This window comes from Schistocerca gregaria, chromosome X (genome assembly GCF_023897955.1).
Source record: "Schistocerca gregaria isolate iqSchGreg1 chromosome X, iqSchGreg1.2, whole genome shotgun sequence".
Lineage (NCBI taxonomy): Eukaryota > Metazoa > Arthropoda > Insecta > Orthoptera > Acrididae > Schistocerca > Schistocerca gregaria.
This window is the reverse complement of record NC_064931.1, coordinates 484,276,697-484,298,315: the sequence shown is the minus strand read 5'-3', so window position 1 is coordinate 484,298,315 and position 21,619 is coordinate 484,276,697. Positions and strand designations below refer to the sequence as shown.

Here is a 21,619-nt window from a genome sequence, read left to right as displayed (position 1 = left end):
TCTGAGCACTATGGGACTTAACTTCAGAGGTCATCAGTCGCCTAGAACTTAGAACTACTTAAACCTAACTAACCTAAGGACATCACACACATCCATGCCCGAGGCAGGATTCGAACCTGCGACCGTAGTGGTCGCTCGGTTCCAGACTGTAGCGCCTAGAACCGCTCGGCCACCCCGGCCGGCGCAAGTTCCATCAAGATGAAGTTTAACGTTACATAGATTACTTTGTACGAGGACGTGCTGAAAAGTAATGGATTGGATTGGATTGTTTGGGGGGAAGAGAGCAAACAGTGAGGTCATCGATCTCATCGGATTAGGGAAGGATGGGGGAGGAAGTCGGCCGTGCCCTTTCAAAGGAACCATCCCGACATTTGACTGAAGCGATTTAGGGAAATCACGGAGAACCTAAATCGGGATGGTCGGACGCAGGATTGAACAGTCGTCCTCCCGAATGCGAGAAAAGTAACGCCTCTGAATTTTTTAAGAAAACAGTCTTAAAGCTTTTAAATAAAACAGAGTTTATTAACATTCTACACCTTTATTCTTCATTTCTACACGTTTATTTCTTGACATCGTCATTCTGGCGACGAACACATTTCTTCCAACGAGAGACCAATTTGTTGGAGCTGTCACAATAGAATGTTTGACAATGTTGACGGAGCCACAATTTTACTTCTGCATGCACCGCTTCGTCATTACCAAAGCGAAGTCCCCTAGGGTGTCCTTCAAGTTCTGGAAACACATGAAAATCGTATGGGGCCAAGTCGGGACTGTATGGAATATGAGAGTGAATCAAAGGTGTCGGATTGTTGCAGATGTCACAGCGGTCGTATGATGTCTGGCATTGTCATGCTGAAGGAGAGGGTGCTCCATCTGTGGAGGAACTCTTCGATTTCGTGCTTTCAGTTTTCTGATGATCTCACAGTACCATGCGGAGTTTATGGTGATGTCTTTAGGCATGAATTCCAAATACAACACACCTTGAACATCCCAGAACATAGTATGCATAACTTTGCCTGCTGTTGGCATGGTATTGAACTTTCTTGGCTATGGTGATCCTTTGTGGCGGAACACCATTGATGCTCTCTTGTTTTCATGATCAAGATGGTGAGCCAGGTTTTAATCGCCTGTCACATTACTGATGTCGATACAATCATCACCGTACAAAGCTTTCATTATTCAATGTATTTCAATTGGAGGAACGTTTCTTGTGGTTAGAAACTCGATTACAGCACACTGTTTTTCACACACTGACATAGTCACGTTACACACCACCATGTTACACGCTACAGTTCGGAGCCTTCTAGCAGCAAAGGGTTGCAACTTGGGCCAGCAAAGTGGGAAAGTCAACGGAGTGATGTGCATGAAATATAATACCTCAACAGATATTGAGAACAGAGTAAAAAATTCGAAGAAATTACTTTTCGGCACGCCGTCGTATGAAGTAGGACACTTTGAGCATAAGGATATCTCTTCTGGAAGTTAGTTGGGAGGTGTGACCAGCCAGGTAACGGAAATCTAGACGACCTGCTGTGTTATCTCAGAAATTACTTGTAACAGTGACGTAGCTTTCCAGGAACGTCAACCTAGGGTGGTAATAGGAAACAGAGAAACCACGATAGCATGGAATGTCCCTGGTGGCAGATAACAGAGTCTTGCAACACCTAATAGCTCACAGAAAAGCGACTTACCATTCAGTGGTGCATTGTCTCATATCTGTTCCAATGCCCAAAGAAGATTTACAAGCATAGTTTGACACTATAAAATTTATTGTCTCAAGCAGAGGCCATAGGCTGGTCCTGATTGACCAAATCTTAAATAAGAAACAAAGACTGAATTATATCTCTCCTTTCGCTCCCTCTGCCGTACCTTCTAAGGTCTGCAGGAAGTGGTGTAGTCTCCCACACTTCGAATAAGTATAACAGAGTGTATTCGAACCACTGAGTTCCTGCAACTACAAAATTTCCTACAATATGAGGGACACAAGAGCCTAGTGTATTTTCAACAGCAAAGATAAGGTCCAGTTACTAGGCAATGATGGAATATATAAATTACTTGTTTTGACTGTAATAAGTATTGTATTGGTCAATCAGGCCGAGATGTAGCAGTTAGATTGGATGAACATGAACGCATCAGGAAGGTGCTGAGTTCTGACTTCACATTTTCTGAATGAATACTGAGTCAGAGTCGCAGCTACCAGCCACAGTCCCATGTCCTCCACCTGGCAAACAAAGGGTGAAAGCTGAATCTGTTGAAATCCCTAGAGACCAAAAAACGTTTGACATACCGCCCTCATTCAGTCTTAAACGATGAAACTTAGCTTAATGCTTCCCCTCTCCTGGACTTCACTTAGCCCCAACATTTCAGCAATTCTTAGCCCGCTGTCTGTTTCATTCCAATCCTCCATTTTGTTGTGATTGTCAGTGTATTCGAAATTCTTATATATTCTGTTGATTTTTCATATGCTCACTTTCTCCGCAGTAATTGTTTTCTTCACAGTTAGATATACAGGGTAATTATAATTAAAGTTAAACTTTCAAACCACTGTAGAAATAACTCCACTTGTCAAAATGACGTCAAATTGCAACGTAATATTATCGGTGAAGGGGGAAAACATATGACAGAAGAAAAATAAATAGTTACAAAATCTAGCAATAGACGGCGCTGTAAGCATCATAATTTAATAGTGGTCGACTACAAATGACAAATGAATCATACAAAATGCCTAAGGTGTACGTTTGACATTAAACAAACTGTACTATTCAGTGTGCATGGGTGTACAGCTGTGATACTGTTGGTTACGTAAGCCCATCCACCACGGCAAGGTTATATCACATCGGATGTGAGAAATCGGTTTTTAATTGTCCTGATGCCAAAAACCGCATAAAAATAAAACTCACATCGTTTTTTAATTGCCCTGCGGCCAAACACCGCATAAAAAGCATCGATCAAAATCAAATCGTGTTATTAATTTCCGTGTTACTGACGCAAAACATATTCAATATGCTGTCCACCGTTCTCTGCAAGTTGAAACCGAGAAACAGCATGTTCCACAACAGATCGAAGTGTTTCCAGGATCACGTTCAGATTGTTTTGCGCAAGGCGTCCCTTCAATGCAGCAAAGTTTTCAATCGGAACACTGAACACAACATCTTTCAGATAGCCCCATAGTCAGATGTCACACGGATTAAGATCAGGTGATCGGAAAGGCCAGGCTGTAGCGAAATGGTGTCTGATAATTCTAGCATTTCCGAAATGGCGCTTCAGCAGCTGCTTAACTGGATTTGCAGTGTTCAGAGGTGAGCCATCTTGCATAAAAATGATAACATCCACACATCCACTCTGTTGGAGATCTGGAATGACGTGGTTGCGCAGAAGACACTCATAGCGCTTAGCAGTGACGGTAAAGGTAACAGGACTGGAAGCACCTGTCTTTTCGCAAAATATGCCACTATGATACATGGTGCCGTAAACCCTCACCACACAGTGGCCTTTTCAGGATGAAGTGGTGTTGGTTGATCTGCGTGTGGATTTTCCGTTGCCCATATTCGACAATTCTGTGTATTGACATATCCTGTCAGATGGACGTGGGCTTTGTCTGTCCACAAAATCTTCCATGGTCGATCATTGTCCACTTCACGGGTATGTCCAGTGTTCGGGCAATTCTCCATGCAATACACGTTTGCACACCACCACACGTCTCCTCCCGTATTGCTGTGGCCACTGCTTCCACTGACGTCGAATCAATTCATTTCATCCCCCTACCAGGTTGCACACCAAAATAATCCGTCTTTTCGAATTTCCGAATTATTTTCTCCAGACACACGGCAGTCATCGGACCAACGCCTTTTTTCAGACCCTTCAGTGTCCGGAACTTTTGCACAGCGACGTGTGCAGTCATCATTCTTGTAACACAGTTCTACAAGCAGAGCGCGATCCTGCATTGAGATAGTCATGGCGAACGTCGCAGACGCGAAAGGAGGAAAAGCCGTGTACCCGACATGTTTATACCAACTCAAATGGCTCTTGCGCATGACAGGTGTTTTCATTTACGTATTCTGACACATACGGCGCCATCTATTGATCAATTTTCACACTATTTTTTTTCTTCTGCCATACGTTTTCCCGCTTCTCCGATAATATTTCGTTGCAGTTTGACGTCATGCTGACCAGTGGTGTTATTTCTACAGCGTTCTGAAATTTAGCTTTCATTATAATCACCATGTATATAGCTTATCTTATGTATTTCCAGTCATGTTTCATTTGTCAATCATATCTTTTACTCTGTCTGCGTCTCCTTCCATACCCAGTAATTTTTTAATCTATTCTCTTCCATTTATTTAATTTAATTGAGATTATGAATTTAATAACTTATTGTGTGGGATACTCCGTTCTTTTACCACGTATCTTCTCTTGCTGTTGAGTTCAATTCATACATACACTTTGTTTCGATGTTTCGTCTTTAACGTTTTTTAAAAATCAGTTTACATTTATTAGCTGTTTAACATGAACACGTTCGATACGATATTGCAGTGGCTATGTTGTTAAAAAGAACGATGCAATGTTCTTCTTAAAAACACAGGCACTGCAATATCGTATTTATCCGCCGATGCCGGACAGTGAATCTGAATAACTGGATGAACTATGAACTTCGACAGGTGTGGGACATCCGCCCCGCACAAATGCAACGAACAAAATAAGCTAAAAAAAGCGGTTAAGGCGACCGCTCGCGTAAAGCGGGAAATCCGGGTTCGAGTCTGCCTCCAGCACAAATTTTCATTGTCATCATTCCATCATTTAGGTGATAGGCGTTCGTATGTATTAACATATTCAATTATGTTAGTACTGTGCTCTCAACGATGCTATACTCTCTTCGGCGGTACATACACTAAAATTGGAACGATACAGGGAAGGTAAGCGGGGCACCTGCGCAAGGATGACACGCAATATCGCAGCGCCCTGTGTAAAAAAAAAAAAAAGAAAAAAAAGGAAACTGCGTGAATGGATCAACAATGAACTTTAATGTGTGCCATGAGACGTCCGCCTCGAACAACTGCAACGAACAATAGCGAACAAAATGAGATAAAAAACAGGAAACGTTCGGGCAGAGGGTTAGTTGCCCTCTGTAATAATAATAATAATAATAATAAATGGGTCAATGATGAACTTGAACGGGTGTCATGGGACATCCGCCTCGGACAAATGAAACGAACTGTACTCTCAACGACGAAGTTTACTTCGTTTTTGCACCAAACTCTCCATGTTTGATATATTTTTTAGTGTTGTTTATCAGTGCTGTATCCTTTTTCATGATGATAGTCAGTTATAACTTGTATACGGCCTTCTAAGCCGAGAACTGCTTAATTAAATAAATTAATATTAAAGAACAGCCATAGCTTTTAGTTTTTCATTTATAAAATCTTTAAATACAGGTAATTTGAAACAGGATCACTCAGCTTCACTTTTATCAGTTTTCGGGAGCAGCCATTACTTAACTTTCGCGTCGGGTAGTCATGTGTCCACTACATTGGACTTCGTGCTAGGCGCTGTGTTGGCGAGAGAAACACTACGTATTATGAACCTCCCCAAGATCGCCAGAGGGGCGCGCCTAGGCGGTCACACAAAGCAGCAAACAAAGAAAGAGTCGAGTAGGAATCAATAAAAAAATTAAAAAATCAATCGGGAGACGGATTCAGGATCCTCTGGTAATGAAAAACCGTCGCTGTATCCAGAATTCCCCTGTCAACTTCATTTCGAGTTACTTAAAAACTAAATCGCGGTTTAAAACTGTGACGAAATTTTCGAGAGGAAAAAACTTCATGGTAATGATTAATTACGTACTTAGGAACCAAAATCTGGAGACTGATTTCGGCTGCCGTCATTTTGAGATGAGTTAATTATTTACTTAAGTCCAAAATGGTCGTCTTCTTGATAGTGAAAAACCATCGATCTCAAGGTTGGGCTTGCGCCGTCGTAGAAAACCTCTGTAGCAAAAACGATGTATAAAGAAGAATACTGCTTAACATCCCGGCGACAGCACGGCCATCACAGACGGAGCACTAACTCGGATTACGAAAAGATGGGGAGGGAAATCGGCCATGCCCTTTTCAAAGGAACCATCTTGGGATTTGCCTGGACCTATCTAGGGAAATCATGGAAAACCTAAATGTGGGTGGCTATACAGGGAAACATCGTTCTTCAAAATTCGAGTGTAGGGTAGAAAAAAGCTGTGGCCAGCTACTACGTCTACGCAGGCAGGTTCCAGCTCCTCTGCCTTTCACGTAGTTGGCTACAGCGCTATGCTATTTGATGTTAGTCTACCAGAGTGTGGTGCCAGTCGTCCAATAAAAGGTCTGCCGATGACCACGACCAGATCATTCTGTTTGAACTTTGAGACGGACTAGCAGCTGCAGCTTCATCAGCATGTGCGCCCGCGTCTTACTGTAGGCATTTACTGTCATGCAGTAGTAACAATTTAACTGTTCATTACTTTGAACAGAGCACGACTATATTATTCCAGTTCGCTCGTCATTTCACTTGCTCGGCGAGCTCAAGTGTATCGCGCAATGACTGTGGTAAAATTCACTGAAATCTGTCCGTTTGTTATCTTGATCTGCTTCTCATGCTTCAGTATTCTCTTTACTGTTTTATCGTAGTCTTGATGTAATGTGGCAGAATGGGACGAATGGGACAACACATTAAGAACAGATCGATATAAAGTCAAGCACAAACTGCGGTACGCATATCACTCTCTGCGTATGGTTCAAATGGCTTTGAGCACTATGGGACTTAACATCTGAGGTCATCAGTCCCCCAGAACTTAGAACTACTTAAACCTAACTAACCTAATGACATCACACACATCCATGTCCTAGGCATGATTCGAACCTGCGACCGTAGCAGTCGCGCGGTTCCGGACTGAAGGGCCTAGAACCGCTTGGCCACCGCGGCCGGCACTCGCTGCATGTGTGAAGTACATGCAGTTTTATACATTTGTATTTATGTTATCTAGATAAAAGGGACACTTCACGATATAATTCATCGAACTGAAATGAAATCTGATCCTAATAATGCAAGATAATGTGCCACAACATTTTTGGTAATTCCAGAACGAAAACAAAGAGTGACTTTGTAATACTACTATTTATCAGGCAAGAAAAGCAATAACTGTAACTGTAATATTTAACAAAATAATGTCGAAAACATGTTATCATCGATAGTTGTTCAATGTTAGAATGTAATAAACAAATAAATGGACGCATTTGTTTACAGAAAATGTTTCAGAAAATTTCAGTCTAAAAACATATTCATATCACATTAATGATTACTTGAAACTTTTTGCTACAATTTTTAAAACTAAATTCTGTAATCAGTCTCATGAAAATTCTTATATTTCAACTGGAAGTTTAATTACGTACCACTGTAACGATACTGAGAATGTATTTAAAACTGTTGAAGGTTACTTAAGTACCACTGACGGCAGCCACGATATATCAGTCTTGGGTCGAACATTGTGACGTGTAGTGTTGACAGACGACAAGTGATTTCGTCTAGATGAGCATCCAGCATAACTGCTTGATCATGCAAGAAGAGTCTGTCTGTTTCAAGTGAAGTCATTTATATACACACACTCAGGTTACAAAAGTCATGGGATACCTCCCAACATCGTGTCGGACTTCCTTTTGTCCGGCGTAGTGTAGCATCTCCACTCAGTAAGTCGCTGGACCTTCCGTGCACAAATATTGAGCCATACTGCTTCTATAGTCGTCCATAAGTGTGAAAGTGTGGCCAGTGCAGGATTCTGTGCATGAACCGACCTCTCGATTATGCCCCATAAATGTTTGATGGGATTCATGTGGGTCATCTGCGTGGCCAAATCATTCGCTCGAATTGTGCTGAATTTTCTTAAAAGAAATCGCGAACTATTGTGGCCCGTCGACACGATGCATTGTTATCCATAAAAACTCCATCGTTGCTTGGAAACATGAAGTCCATGAATGGCTGCAAAGGTCTCCAAGAAGGTGAACATAACAATTTCCAACCAACGAGCGGTTCGGTTGCACCAGAGGATCTAGTGCATTCCATGTAAACACAACCCACACCATTATGGAGCCACCACCAGCTTGCACAGTGCCTTGTTGACAACCTAGGACCAGGGCATCGAGGGTTCTGTGCCACACCCGAACACTACCATCAGCTCTTACCAAATGAAATCGGGAATCGTCTGACCAGGCCACTGCTTTTGAGTCGTCTAGGGTCCAACCAACATGGTCACGAGCCCAGGAGAGGCGCTGCAGGCGATGTCGTACTGTTAGCAAAGGCACTCGAGTCGGTCGTCTGCGGCCATAGCCAATTAACGCCAAATTTCGCCGCACTGTGCTAACGGATACGTTCGTCGTTCTTCCCACATTTATTCCTGAGATTATTTCACTCAGTGTTACTTGTCTGTTATAACTGACAACTTTACGCAAACACCGCTACTCTCGATCGTTAAGTAGAGGCCGTCGGCTATTGCGTTGTAGATGTCGACAAGTAATGCTCGAAATGTGGTAGTCTCGGCACAGTGTTAATACTGTGCATCTAGGGATGTTGAATTTTCTATTTCCGAAATGCATCGCTCCATGCGTGTAGCTCCAAGTATCATTCCGCGATCAAAGGCTGTTAATTCCCGTCGTGCATCCGTAATCATGGCGGAAACCTTTCCATATGAATCACCTGTGTATTAATGACAGCTCCGGCAATGCACTGCCCTTTTATACCTTGTGTACGTTATACTACCGTCATCTATGTACACTCCTGGAAATGGAAAAAAAAAACACATTGACACCGGTGTGTCAGACCCACCATACTTGTTCCGGACACTGCGAGAGGGCTGTACAAGCAATGATCACACACACGGCACAGCGGACACACCAGGAACCGTGGTGTTGGCCGTCGAATGGCGCTAGCTGCGCAGCATTTGTGCACCGCCGCCGTCAGTGTCAGCCAGTTTGCCGTGGCATACGGAGCTCCATCGCAGTCTTTAACACTGGTAGCATGCCGCGACAGCGTCGACGTGAACCGTATGTGCAGTTGACGGACTTTGAGCGAGGGCGTATAGTGGGCATGCAGGAGGCCGGGTGGACGTACCGCCGAATTGCTCAGCACGTGGGGCGTGAGGTCTCCACAGTACATCGATGTTGTCGCCAGTGGTCGGCGGAAGGTGCACGTGCCCGTCGACCTGGGACCGGACCGCAGCGACGCACGGATGCACGCCAAGACCGTAGGATCCTACGCAGTGCCGTAGGGGACTGCACCGCCACTTCCCAGCAAATTAGGGACACTGTTGCTCCTGGGGTATTGGCAGGACCATTCGCAACCGTCTCCATGAAGCTGGGCTACGGTTTCGCACACCGTTAGGCCGTCTTCCGCTCACGCCCCAACATTGTGCAGCCCGCCTCCAGTGGTGTCGCGACAGGCGTGAATGGAGGGATGAATGGAGACGTGTCGTCTTCAGCGATGAGAGTCGCTTCTGCCTTGGTGCCAATGATGGTCGTATGCGTGTTTGGCGCCGTGCAGGTGAGCGCCACAATCAGGACTGCATACGACCGAGGCACACAGGGCCAACACTCGGCATCATGGTGTGGGGAGCGATCTCCTACACTGGCCGTACACCTCTGGTGATCGTCGAGGTGACACTGAATAGTGCACGTTACATCCAAACCGTCATCGAACCTATCGTTCTACCATTCATAGACCGGCAAGGGAACTTGCTGTTCCAACAGGACAATGCACGTCCGCATGTATCCCGTGCCACCCAACGTGCTCTAGAAGGTGTAAGTCAACTACCCTGGCCAGCAAGATCTCCGGATCTGTCCCCCATTGAGCATGTTTGGGACTGGATGAAGCGTCGTCTCACGCGGTCTGCACGTCCAGCACGAACGCTGGTCCAACTGAGGCGCCAGGTGGAAATGGCATGGCAAGCCGTTCCACAGGACTACATGCAGCATCTCTACGATCGTCTCCATGGGAGAATAGCAGCCTGCATTGCTGCGAAAGGTGGATATACACTGTACTAGCGCCGACATTGTGCATGCTCTGTTGCCTGTGTCTATGTGCCTGTGGTTCTGTCAGTGTGATCATGTGATGTTTCTGACCCCAGGAATGTGTCAATAAAGTTCCCCTTCCTGGGACAATGAATTTACGGTGTTCTTACTTCAATTTCCAGGAGTGTATGTGTATATTGCTACCCCGAGCCTTCTGTCATTGTATTTCGGCAACCTGACTTACGCCCATTCATGGAAGTAGTAGATAAAAATTGAGTGTATTTCAGTATGTGGGTAAGAAAGGACACTTTGGAATATCTTAAAAAGAGGAACAATTTACTGTGTGTCTATCTGTGATTCAATACCTATTCTTTATGTCGTTGTAATATCCTCACACCTTTTTTAGCATCCAGTCCAATGTGGGTCCCGTGCAAGTAGGATAGTTCCCGGCGCCTTAAGGTACGCCGGCCGTTGTGGCCGAGCGGTTCTAGGCACTTCAGTCTGGAACCGCACGAACGCTACGATCGCAGATTCGAATCCTGCCTCGGGCATGGGCGTGTGTGATGTCCTTAGGTTAGTTAGGTTTAAGTAGTTCTAAGTTCTAGGGGACTGATGACCACAGCAATTAAGTCCCATAGTGCTCAGAGCCATTTGAACCATTTCAGTGAGCAAAATAAACGCAGAATTGGGTGAGTGGTGTATGTCTGCTTTGTTTCTTTCTTGTGTTTATACAGTGGCGACTCCCGAATGCTCCACAGAAGAAACTATACAGTTTTTATTAGAAACTGAAGTTAGGAAATCTCTTTGGGATCCTTCTGATTCAGTAATTTTCTGAATTAGTTGATTCAATGTAATATTTTTTAAATTCTAAGTTTAAGACAGTGACATCTACTATGATGTTCATTTTGAGTCTTAAAGTATATTTTGGCTGCTTCCTTTGAGAGGGAAATGGCGGCATGATATAGTGTATCTGAGTGTAGTTCTATGTATCTTAAGTGTTTCTGGAAACTTATATTTTTTACTTAAAGGCTGGAGTACCTGTCAGTTACTATGGTAATCTGAGACCTTAACAAGAAGTTTCAGTACCTTGCCTGCAGACAGTGCGATATTGGGAAACATCTGATTGTATACTATGTCCCGATAAGTGCAGGTACACTCGTGTTCGAAAAAAAAACAGAACACCTTGAACGGCTAGATATAGGATGTTCATATTCACATGTACATTAGTATACTCTGCAGAAATGATTAGCATTTGAACCATGTCAGACCCCGGGTTCAAGGTCAACATCGATATCGCGACGCAACGCCACCTACCTGTAAAACGTGCCAGGGGCTCTCGTTGTCGCTATAAACCGAAGGTAATGGATCAGTATGAATTATGCAGGATGCCTCGCAGACTTATGCATTATTGGCATGAGAGAATGTGATACATCCATACGGGAAATTGCTGCTCGTGGGGGACGAAGTCTTTCGGTAGTGCAACGAGTGTTTGCAGAATGGCTCACGGAATACCGTAGAACACGAAGATCGACACTCATCCGAATGGCATTGCAGGACGGATCTGCCTCCTCCTCGATTGTGGTGTAACAGTGGAACAGTGTAACGCATCGTATACTGTCAGGGGTGACAGTCCGTCGCCGTTTATTACGCCACGGGTTACTAGCGCGTCGTCCTCTCTTCCACCTACCTTTGACGAATGTGCAGAACCACGCTAGATGGCAGTGGTGTACAGAACGACGGCACTATGGACAGGAATGGCATCAGACAGTGTTTTCGGACGAATCCAGGTTCTGTTTGTTTGAAAATGATGGCCGCATTTTGGTTCACCACAGACGGGGGAAGCGGCAACACAGTGACTGCATTCACACAAGACATACAACGCCAACTCAAGGCCATATGGTGCGGGGTGCTATTGGGTACACAGTTGACGTGTTTCCAGGGCATTGTTGCCAGTGTGACCTACGAGAATGACATCCTGCGACCTGTAACCATACCTTTTCTGTACAAAATACCAGACGCCATTTTTCAGCAAGACAATGCACGATCACATATTGCCGCATGAATACGTGCATTCTTGGTGTCATCGGATGTCAATCTTTTGTCCTGACCCGCCAGATGACCAGATTTGTCGCCAGTCGAAAATGTGTGGGATATCGTGAAAGGACAGGTGCAGCGCTGTGACCCAGTGCTAACCGCCACAGAAGAGCTTTGAACTAAACGAATACAGCATGGATGGCTATACAACAGGACACCATTCGCGCCTCATAGGTGGCGATGCCATAAAGCACGGACCCTGTGCCTACTAAGCAACAGGTACTTGCTAAATCGAGGTGACTGAAATGCTGATCATTTCTGCATTACTTACTAATGTACATGTCCTTTGAATATGGACGTCCTGTCTCTACCCGTTCAAAGTGTTCTGTTTTTTTTCTGAGCATGTGTGTGTTAATGTGTTAAGAATGCATAGAACGTAAATTAACGGTACTCACTTTGAGTACATCCACAATAACTCAACACACTCCAGGTACAGTTTCACTTATCTTGAACAGTGTTATTCGATGATAGTATTAAAACTTATATGACTGTCACTTGTTGCCAAAATTAGAATGGTTACAAGAAGTTGTTCTACTGACAATACTGCACGTTTAAGATCTATGTCTTCCCGTTGAATATGTGGTGCTACTAGCCTCAAGCGTTCTTCAAACTGCCCACATGTAATTCTGATAAAATTCTTGAAACCTTACCTATGTTCAATATAGAGCTCCGTCAATACAGAATTATAAGCTTCTTGGGTTTCTCTTTGTGACAGAAACTCTCTGGACTACATGCCTCTTTTTCTGGGTAGGTTTTCGTGACAAACAATTATACCAAGAATTGTAGCATAAAGTGCTAATGTGTCCTCACAGTAAAAATCCAAAACGCCGAATGTGTGTGTTTACAAAGGTCTGAAATTGTTCTCAACATTTTGCACCGGTTAACAATAGTTGCAAGTTTGCTAAACGTACAACAGTTGCGTCTTATTGTTTGTTGGAGTTATTTTCCAGTGTGAGGTACCTTTACACGATCCGATACTGGACAGGAAATCGATTTTAAATCTCGGCCGCCTGTTAATATTTCCGCGACCGCAAACTGGGGCAAGTTCTTTTCAGTTTTGCCACCTGGTATTGCAAGAGGCGTGGTTGGAAGATGAGTCTGGTAGCGCAAGAGTTCTGATGAGAGTTCACGGATTCAGAGGGGTATTAATTCTTACATACTACCCATCCAAAATATTATATTTACCCTACCCGGAGTACTGGAGTACTCCATATTAAAAACTCAATAAATAAGAATTCAGAATTTAAGCATTTTATTTTACACAATATGGTTGAACTAATTATACATCAAAGAAGCCTTTGCTTTGTTTATTGCCTTACATTTGCATTTTTTGGACATATTTCCACTTAATGTCCCGCAAATGTGAATTTATTGCCTGTTTTGGAGCAAGTTTTACTTAGGGTCGTTGCTTCAGGTACGGTACGCACATCTCCATGACGTAGTGCTCCTCAGGACAGGCAATTGCTGCTGTAGTGGTATGCTCAGAATCCCCGCGGTTGTTTCTCGGAGATTACGACACAAACTTGGGATCTTCACTCTTGAGTCAATATGTGCGCTTATCAAATCAATAGCTAACTTCTTTAAATATTTTCATCGATCTGACAGGGATTCTTAAAATTTTTAATCAGAACCTAATTGAAGTACGTACAACATAGTGGATTCCGACGGCATTCAGCAATCCGTACAATATGCATAAAGACCATCTATGAATCCTCCTGGTATCGAGTAGCTATGGCGTAATTTATCGAAGTATTCAAAGCCATTCTTTGTGCTACTGTAGAACTCTATGGTTTTGGGAACTGTGACCATTCGACCCTCATCCTTTTCGATCGTTCATTGTAGACAATATAGTCACAACCTTTTACTTCTTCTTGGGAGGGCAGTAGGGCAGAAGAGTCATTTCGCCACTGTAAGCAAACATTGCACTGATGCTTTTACGGGTACGGAGCTCTGCAAATATTGGAGGATTTCTGGCTTGTTTGATTTCATTGTTCCCACCATTGTCCCATAGAGGTCATGGGCAATTTATTTCTCATTGACACAGAAGTGAACCAAGTATAGGTTTGTCCATTTCCATAAAATAATACCGAGCAACAAGAATTCCCTTAAGAGTTTAATACCTGTCGGTACAAACTTCTGCATTTAACATATAAAACTTCTTGGCATCAAACTCCATTATTACCTTCATCCAATATTTATCAGATTTTCATGGGATGAACTTAAAAATGCAGCGGCCCGGAAACCACTGCACTAGTCATGAACCGTAAAGTACTCTGATGGCACGTGCTGTTCCTGGCATGCTTTTGATTACATGATCGCAAATCTGTTTCATTGCAGCCAGTCTGTTATTCTTTCGACGTTCACCCCTACGTACGCGATCATCAAAGCGTAAGCAGTTAGTCGGGGATTCCTATCTTTCCTATGATGATGTACCATGGAAACTGACTACATCTAGGTGATATGATCCAGACAGTGCTTTCAATTCTGAAACATTTGTCTCACTCGTAAATGATGGTCTTGTTGTCCTTCCTCATCTTCATTTTTTTGGTGTCGATTACTGGAATGTTCCGTATGCTGCGTGGGAGTATCTGCATTTGTATGACTTACAACGTCACTTAGTACCTCTTCTGTGAAAAATACCTTCCAAAGTATGACTCCACAGTTAAATGCTTCTGGCCGTACCTTTGTTCCCATGGAGATGAAGCACAAAGTTTCTTGGAGAACATCTTACATTCTTTGGCTTTTTAGCACTCCATTTGGATTTATTCTTGCCAAAAAGACTATCAGGCACATCAGTCACAGAAAGGAGACCTCCAGATTCACTACTTGAGTCTTCTTTGCCCGTTGGAAGAGAAGTCCCTGAAAAACACTTGTCGCCATTCCCTGAAGAACCGTTTTGCTTAGAACACTTGTCATCACTATTTTTTTCAGGCTCATTGTTTTCAGTTGTTACTGAAACATACTACGCTACCTTCTCTGAAGAACTAATTTCCTTACATCCTGTTGTTTTCAATTACTTCATCTGATTCACTGTCTGGAAAGAAGACAACTCGATCTGACGGAGGAAGGTATACTCGTATTCTGGCTAACAAATCATGAGTTGGAGTTATAGATACTGTTGAGATAAAACTACGGATTAATACCTTAAAGTGGAAGTACAGGCTATGGTCGTGGATAATCTTGCGACAAACCTAGTACTAGGATCTGACTCTGTTGTCAAGGTCAGTTTTGTGCCTAATTTGGCCGATCAGTATTTTCAGTTTAAGTTTACCCAAGAAAAGAAATTTACATTTTATCAACATCGGTGAGCGAAACACCAAGGGAAGTTACGGGGAGGAAACAGCGGTTGCAGCCAGAAGTACAGTTGTGTGAAAGGATAGAACAGTTTCAGCATTTGTCTGAGGAAGATAAGACTAAGATGTCAATTTTGTGTGATAAATTGCCTGGTGTCCTAACTGAGAGATTAGGGCTTACTCATTTGATGAAGTATAATATTGAGAGAGACCGCCTTATAGGTTGCCCCTCCTCGCATGAAACATCTAAGGCTCACAGTAAAGATGTTGCCATAGCGGGTTATCCAACCATCCTCTTCGCCTTATTCCACTCCTGTATTCACGGTTAAGAAGTCGCAAGAAGGAATTCGGCCTATTGTTGACTACCATGAATTAAGTATGTAGATAATTTTGCGTCCGGTACTGTTGAGCGATCTCCACTCTTGTTTTGCACAGTTGAAAGAAGCTAAGCCTTTCTCAGCACTGTAGATTTAAATCAGGTATACTACCAAATACCACTTGAAGAGTCGTCTAAGGCGTTAACCGCATTTAGCACAGACTGAAACCTATACAAATTTAACCAGGTTCCGTTCGGCCTTTCAACAGGTGCTGCAGTACTGTCTCAAATCCTGGATCGAGTCTTCGAGGAGATTAAATTTGAATGTCCGTATCATTACCTAAGTGATAAGGTAGTTTATAGTGCATCTATAGAAGATCATTTCCGGCATCTTGAAATAGTTATAGAGAGGTTACGGAAGGCCGGCCTTACGGTCAATCCTCAGAAGATGAGGTTTGCTTGTCCCTCGATACAGTTCCTTGGGCCTGTAATATCTGCAGAGTGTCTCACTATAGATTGTGAAGGATTTAGGGCGATTACTAAATTTACTGCTGCCTGTAATGTGATGCAGATGGCAAGATTTACAGGCTAGGCCAATTGTTTTAGGAAATTCATTCCTGGATTTGCCGAAAAGGAAGCCCCCTTGAATGCTTTGAGGAAAAAAGGAGTGAAATTTCATTGGAGTGAATTTAAGGGGCGGCTCTCCTCGGTATCGAAGAAGCCATGGTGGCGGCACCGGTGTTAACACTGCCGGATTTTTATGAGACGTTTATCGTTCAGACTGATGCATCACAGACAGGCATAGGGGCCATCCTCCTACAAGAACGATTTTGAAGCATTAGCAGTCTTATTTGTTCTTGAAAAATTTAAGATGTATTTAGAGCAGCAGATGTTTGATTTGAGACTGACAATCAGGACCTTAGCTGGGTGCTGGGGCTCCCTAGAAAAACTGGGCAGATAGCTCGATGGATGATACGAATATCAGCTTTTCAGTTCAGGATAAGACACATCAAGGGCGCGGACAACACGGTCGCGGCCGCCTTAAGTCGAATGTTTGGGGATCAGGATGAACAAGACCCTGACGGAGATGGCCAGTGCCTTTTGAGATCAATACGCTACTGGGTGAGCACTCCGAACCATTTCACGGAATTGAGAATTATCAGCATCAAGATTCAGAGTTAAAGCTGGCGATGGATGAGATCAACAAGGCTGAGGAGAGCTACCCCTGCCTATTGAAGAAAGGGGTTTTATGTTGTCAGATGGGGGTGAATGTCGAGCGAGAGATGTGGTCTCAGCTGCCGCAGTAGTTTCTCTTCTATGTTAGTTTCATGTGTCCTCTATGGGCGGTCACTTTGAATTATTTAAAACAAGGGAGAAGGTTAGGGAACATTTTGTTTGGGTAGGTATGTACAAGAATATAAGAAAGTTTGTCATGGAATGTCAAGAGCGCGCATGTAGTAAACCGGTGAGAATACCTTGACGGGGTATATGGCCTAACAACCGCTCAACGATCCTATGGTAAGAATATTCGTAAATTTTGTAGGTCCATTGCCCTGTTCTAAGAAAGGAAATGTATATATATTTGTAGTTGTGGACGCTTCCTCCATGTTTACGTAGTTAATATCTACTAGAGCGGCTACTGCAAGAGAAGCAGTAGAGGCTTTGAAAGGTATATTCGGGGTGTTTCGCACTAGTCGAGTGTTGGTATCTGATAATGCTACCGCTTTCGCCTCCTAGGAATTAAATAATTTTTGTTTGATATGAGCGCGAGACTTCACCACTCTACGCCATGGTACCCCAATCCTCCTCTCGCTGAAAGGATCAAGTGAAATCTTCGTGTAACACTTATCGCTTACCATCAGGAGAATCAGTGAAAGTGAGATGAATCTTGAGTTTGTTAGCCTATGCCTTTGATACGGCGAGACACGAAATCTATTTGAAAACGCCTAGTCGATTGATGTTCGCTTGGGTCCCGAATTCTTCACTAAGCAACTTGTGGAGAATTGAGGATTTGTTATCGGAGCATTTCTCACCTTCCGACATTAAAGAACAGGAGCTTAAGATCTGGAGAAACATTCGCCGGTCACACCAGAACAGACAACATTGCAAATATCGCATGAAGTGGTTACACGGGTAGCAGGGGCTGTGTGGCGTGGACTGTGCGGTTTTTTAGGTTAGAGGGTCTCGGGAAAATGCAAGAAGGGCTTTAGTCACAAAGAGTGCGGGCCGAACACAAGAAGAACGTAGATACAGGAACATTGGTTTAACAGTTGTAAATTGTCGTAGCTGTGTTGGGAAAGTACCAGAGCTCCAAGCGCTAATAGAAAGCACTGATGCTCAAACAGTTATGGGCACTGAAAGCTGGCTAAAGCCGGATATAAGCTCAGACGAAATGTTTGTGAACAATCTAACGATGTTGCGAAAGGATAGGCTAAACACAGTTGGCGGTGGCGTGTTTGTTGCTGTTAGAAGTAGTTCAACTTGTCGCGAAACTGAAGTAGATACTTACTGTGAGTTAGTATGGGCAGAGGTCATTGTTGGCAACCGGAATAAAATAATAATTGGAACCTGTTACCGACCTCCCAATTCCGATGATACAGTTGCTGAAAGATTCAAAGACAACTTAAGTTTGATTTCAAACACGCACCCGACTCATACGATAATAGTTGGCGGTGGCTTTAATTTACCCTCGATATGTTTGCGAAAATACATATTTAATTCCGGCGGAACGCATAAAATATCATCCGAAATTGTGCTAAACGCATTCTCTGAAAATTATTTCGAGCAGTTAGTTCATGAGCCCACGCGAATAGTAAACGGTTGTGAAAACACACTTGAACTCTTAGCAACAAATAATCCTGCCTTAATAACGAGCATCAAAACCGACACAGGGATCAGTGAACACAGGGTTGTCGTAACGAGATTGAAAATTGTAATCCCCAAATCCTCCAAAAATAAGCGAAAATATACCTATTCAAAGAAGCAGATAAAAATTCACTTGACTCCTTCCTGAGAGACAATCTCCACTCATTCCAGATTAATAATATAAGTGTAGACCAGATGTGGCTAAAATTCAAAGAAATACTATCGGCAGCCATTGAGAGATTAATACCAAATACATTAACAAACGATGCCGATCTTTTACAGAAGCTCGAAATTTAGCGCGGACTTCAATGTGAGATGCTTGTAACAGTTTCCACAACGAAACTTTGTCTCGAAACCTGGCAGAAAATCCAAAGAGATACTGGTCGTATGTTAAGTATATTAGTGGCAAGAAACAATCAATGCCTTCTCTGCGCGATAGCAATGGAGATACTATCGAAGACAGCGCTGCCAAAGCAGAGTTACTAAACACAGCCGCCCGAAATGCATTCACAAAAGAAGACGAAGTAAATATTCCAGAATTCGAACAGAGAACAGATGCCAACATGAGAAACGTAGAAGTAAATATCGTCGGAGTAGTGAAGCAACTTAAATCACTTAATAAAAGCAAGTCTTCTGGTCCAGAGTCTATACCATTTAGGTTCCTTTCGAAGTGCGCTGATGCATTACCTCCATACTTAAGAATAATATACAACCTTTCGCTCGACGAAAGATCCGTATCCAAAGACTGGAAAGTTGCACAGCTCACACCAATATTCAAGAAAGGTAGTAGGAGTGATCCAGTAAATTACAGGCCCATATAGTTAACGTCGATAAACAGCAGGATTTTAGAACATATATTGTGTTCAAACATTATGAATTACTTCGAAGAATACTCTCTATTGACACACAGTCAACTTGGGTTTAGAAAATATCGTTCCTGTGAAACACAACTAGCTCTTTATTCACATGATGTGTTCAGTGCTATTGACAAGGGCTTCCAGACGATTCCATATTTCTAGATTTCCGGAAGGCTTTTGACATTGTACCACACAAGCGGCTTGTAGTGAAATTGCGTGCTTATGGAATATCGTCTCACTTATGTGACTGGATTTGTGATTTCGTGCCAGAGATGTCACAGTTCGTAGTAACTGACGGAAAGTCATCGAGTAAAACAGAAGTGATTTCTGTCGTTCCTGAAGGCAGTGTCATAGGCCCTTTGCTGTTCCTTATGTATATAAACGATTTGGGAGACAATCTGAGCTGCCGTCTTAGGTTGTTTGCAGACGACTCTGTCGTTTATGGACTAATAAAGTCATCAGAAGATCAAAACAATTTGCAAAACGATTTTGAAAAGATACCTGAATGGTGCAAAAATTGTCAGTTGACCCTAAATAACGAAAAGTGTGAGGTCGTCCACATGAGTGGTAAAAGGAATTCGTTAAACTTCGGTTACACGGTAAATCAGTCTAATCTAAAAGCAGTAAATTCAACTAAATACCTAGGTATTACAATTAGGAAAAACTTAAATTGGAAGGAACACACAGAAAATGTTGTGGGGAAGGCTAACCAAAGACTGCGTTTTATTGGCAGGACACTTAGAAAATGTAACAGATCTGCTAAGGAGACTGCCTACACTACGCTTGTCCATCCTCTTTTAGAATACTGCTGCGCGGTGTGGGATCCTTACCAGATAGGACTGACGGAGTACATCGAAAAAGTTCAAAGAAGGGCAGCCCGTTTTGTATTATCGCGAAATATGGGAGAGAGTGTCACAGAAATGATATAGGGTTTGGGTTGGACATCATTAAAAGAGAGGCGTTTCTCGTTGCGACGGAATCTTCTCACGAAATTCCAATCACCAACTTTCTCTTCCGAATGCGAAAATATTTTGTTGACAGCGACCTACATAGGGAGAAACGATCACCACGATCAAATAAGGGAAATCAGAACTCTTGTGGAAAGATATAGGTGTCCGTTCTTTCCGCGCACTGTGAGATATTGGAACAATAGAGAATTGTGAAGGTGGTTCGATGAACCCTCTACCAGGCCCTTAAATGTGATTTGCAGAGTATCCATGTAGATGTAGATGTAAAGGGGGCAAAGTTTTTTTGGAGGAATTTTGCAGCCATGTGCAAGGTCAGCGAAAAATCTCTAAGAAACTGCTGCCCCGTTTTCAGGGTCCCTTCATCATTCAGGGGTTTGCTACGCCCGTCACGGTTAGATTGCAAGCTGCTCAGTACGTTAAAGTTCTTCGGGCACGGATCAAGCCGTCTGGTTCACAGGCGTAGTCCACTGGGTACGGCTCACCCCTAACGGTACCATGGAGTTTTGGTGAGGGGGAGGAGTTCGTGTCGGTTGGTTGCCTCCACCGGCAATTTGCATTTCGCGCCGTTGCGGTTCTATCACACTTCCTATGTATTCCACGGAGTGTTGGTTGTGCGTATTTGCACGAGTGACGGTGCAGTGGTGCTCGGCGTCAAAGGTGACAGTGTGGCGTAGTGCAAGCTAGGTTGGACGCTCAGTTCTTGACTGCCGGTGTTTACAGCCGCAGCGTTGCATAGGGCACCGCAGCGACGAGGCAGAGTTGTGTTGGCCAGGTTCGTGGGCGCCGATAGCAAGTGTGTCCGTCGGTGATAAGCTCTGCGAAAGTGTAGAAATACGTCTCTGGTGGCTTAGTTCTACGTTGCTGTTTATTGTTTTCGTTATTAGTTGGATTCAATCAGGATAATGGAGAGTGTAATTCGAAACCAAAATTTGTGGTTAGGCTCGGCTGATCGTTCTCGTCGTCCTTCTCCTACGTTTCCGGCCAAGTTCGGTTAAGTGGTGAACAGCGTCGTTGTAACGTTTATTTCTACCTTAAGATGACAACGCCGATTGACCACGCCGACGATAAGAAGTTGTGTGGTGTCGCCACGGTGCTTGATTACGAGAACTCGCTAAGACAGTTACGTTGGTTCCTTAGCTTCTTGGTGGTGTTTTCTATCGTATTAGAGTGTCGGTAACGTCTGCGAATTGTTAGCGTTATT

The 21,619-nt window shown here is 43.4% G+C and overlaps 1 non-coding gene across 1 annotated transcript; it reads left to right on the top strand.

The window, feature by feature from the left end:
* The first annotated feature begins 4,864 nt into the window (after window positions 1-4,864).
* LOC126300060 (U6 spliceosomal RNA) lies at window positions 4,865-4,967 on the top strand. The gene has a single exon (XR_007552873.1). It is a non-coding gene; the product is annotated as a U6 spliceosomal RNA (small nuclear RNA).
* Window positions 4,968-21,619: the final 16,652 nt, after the last annotated feature.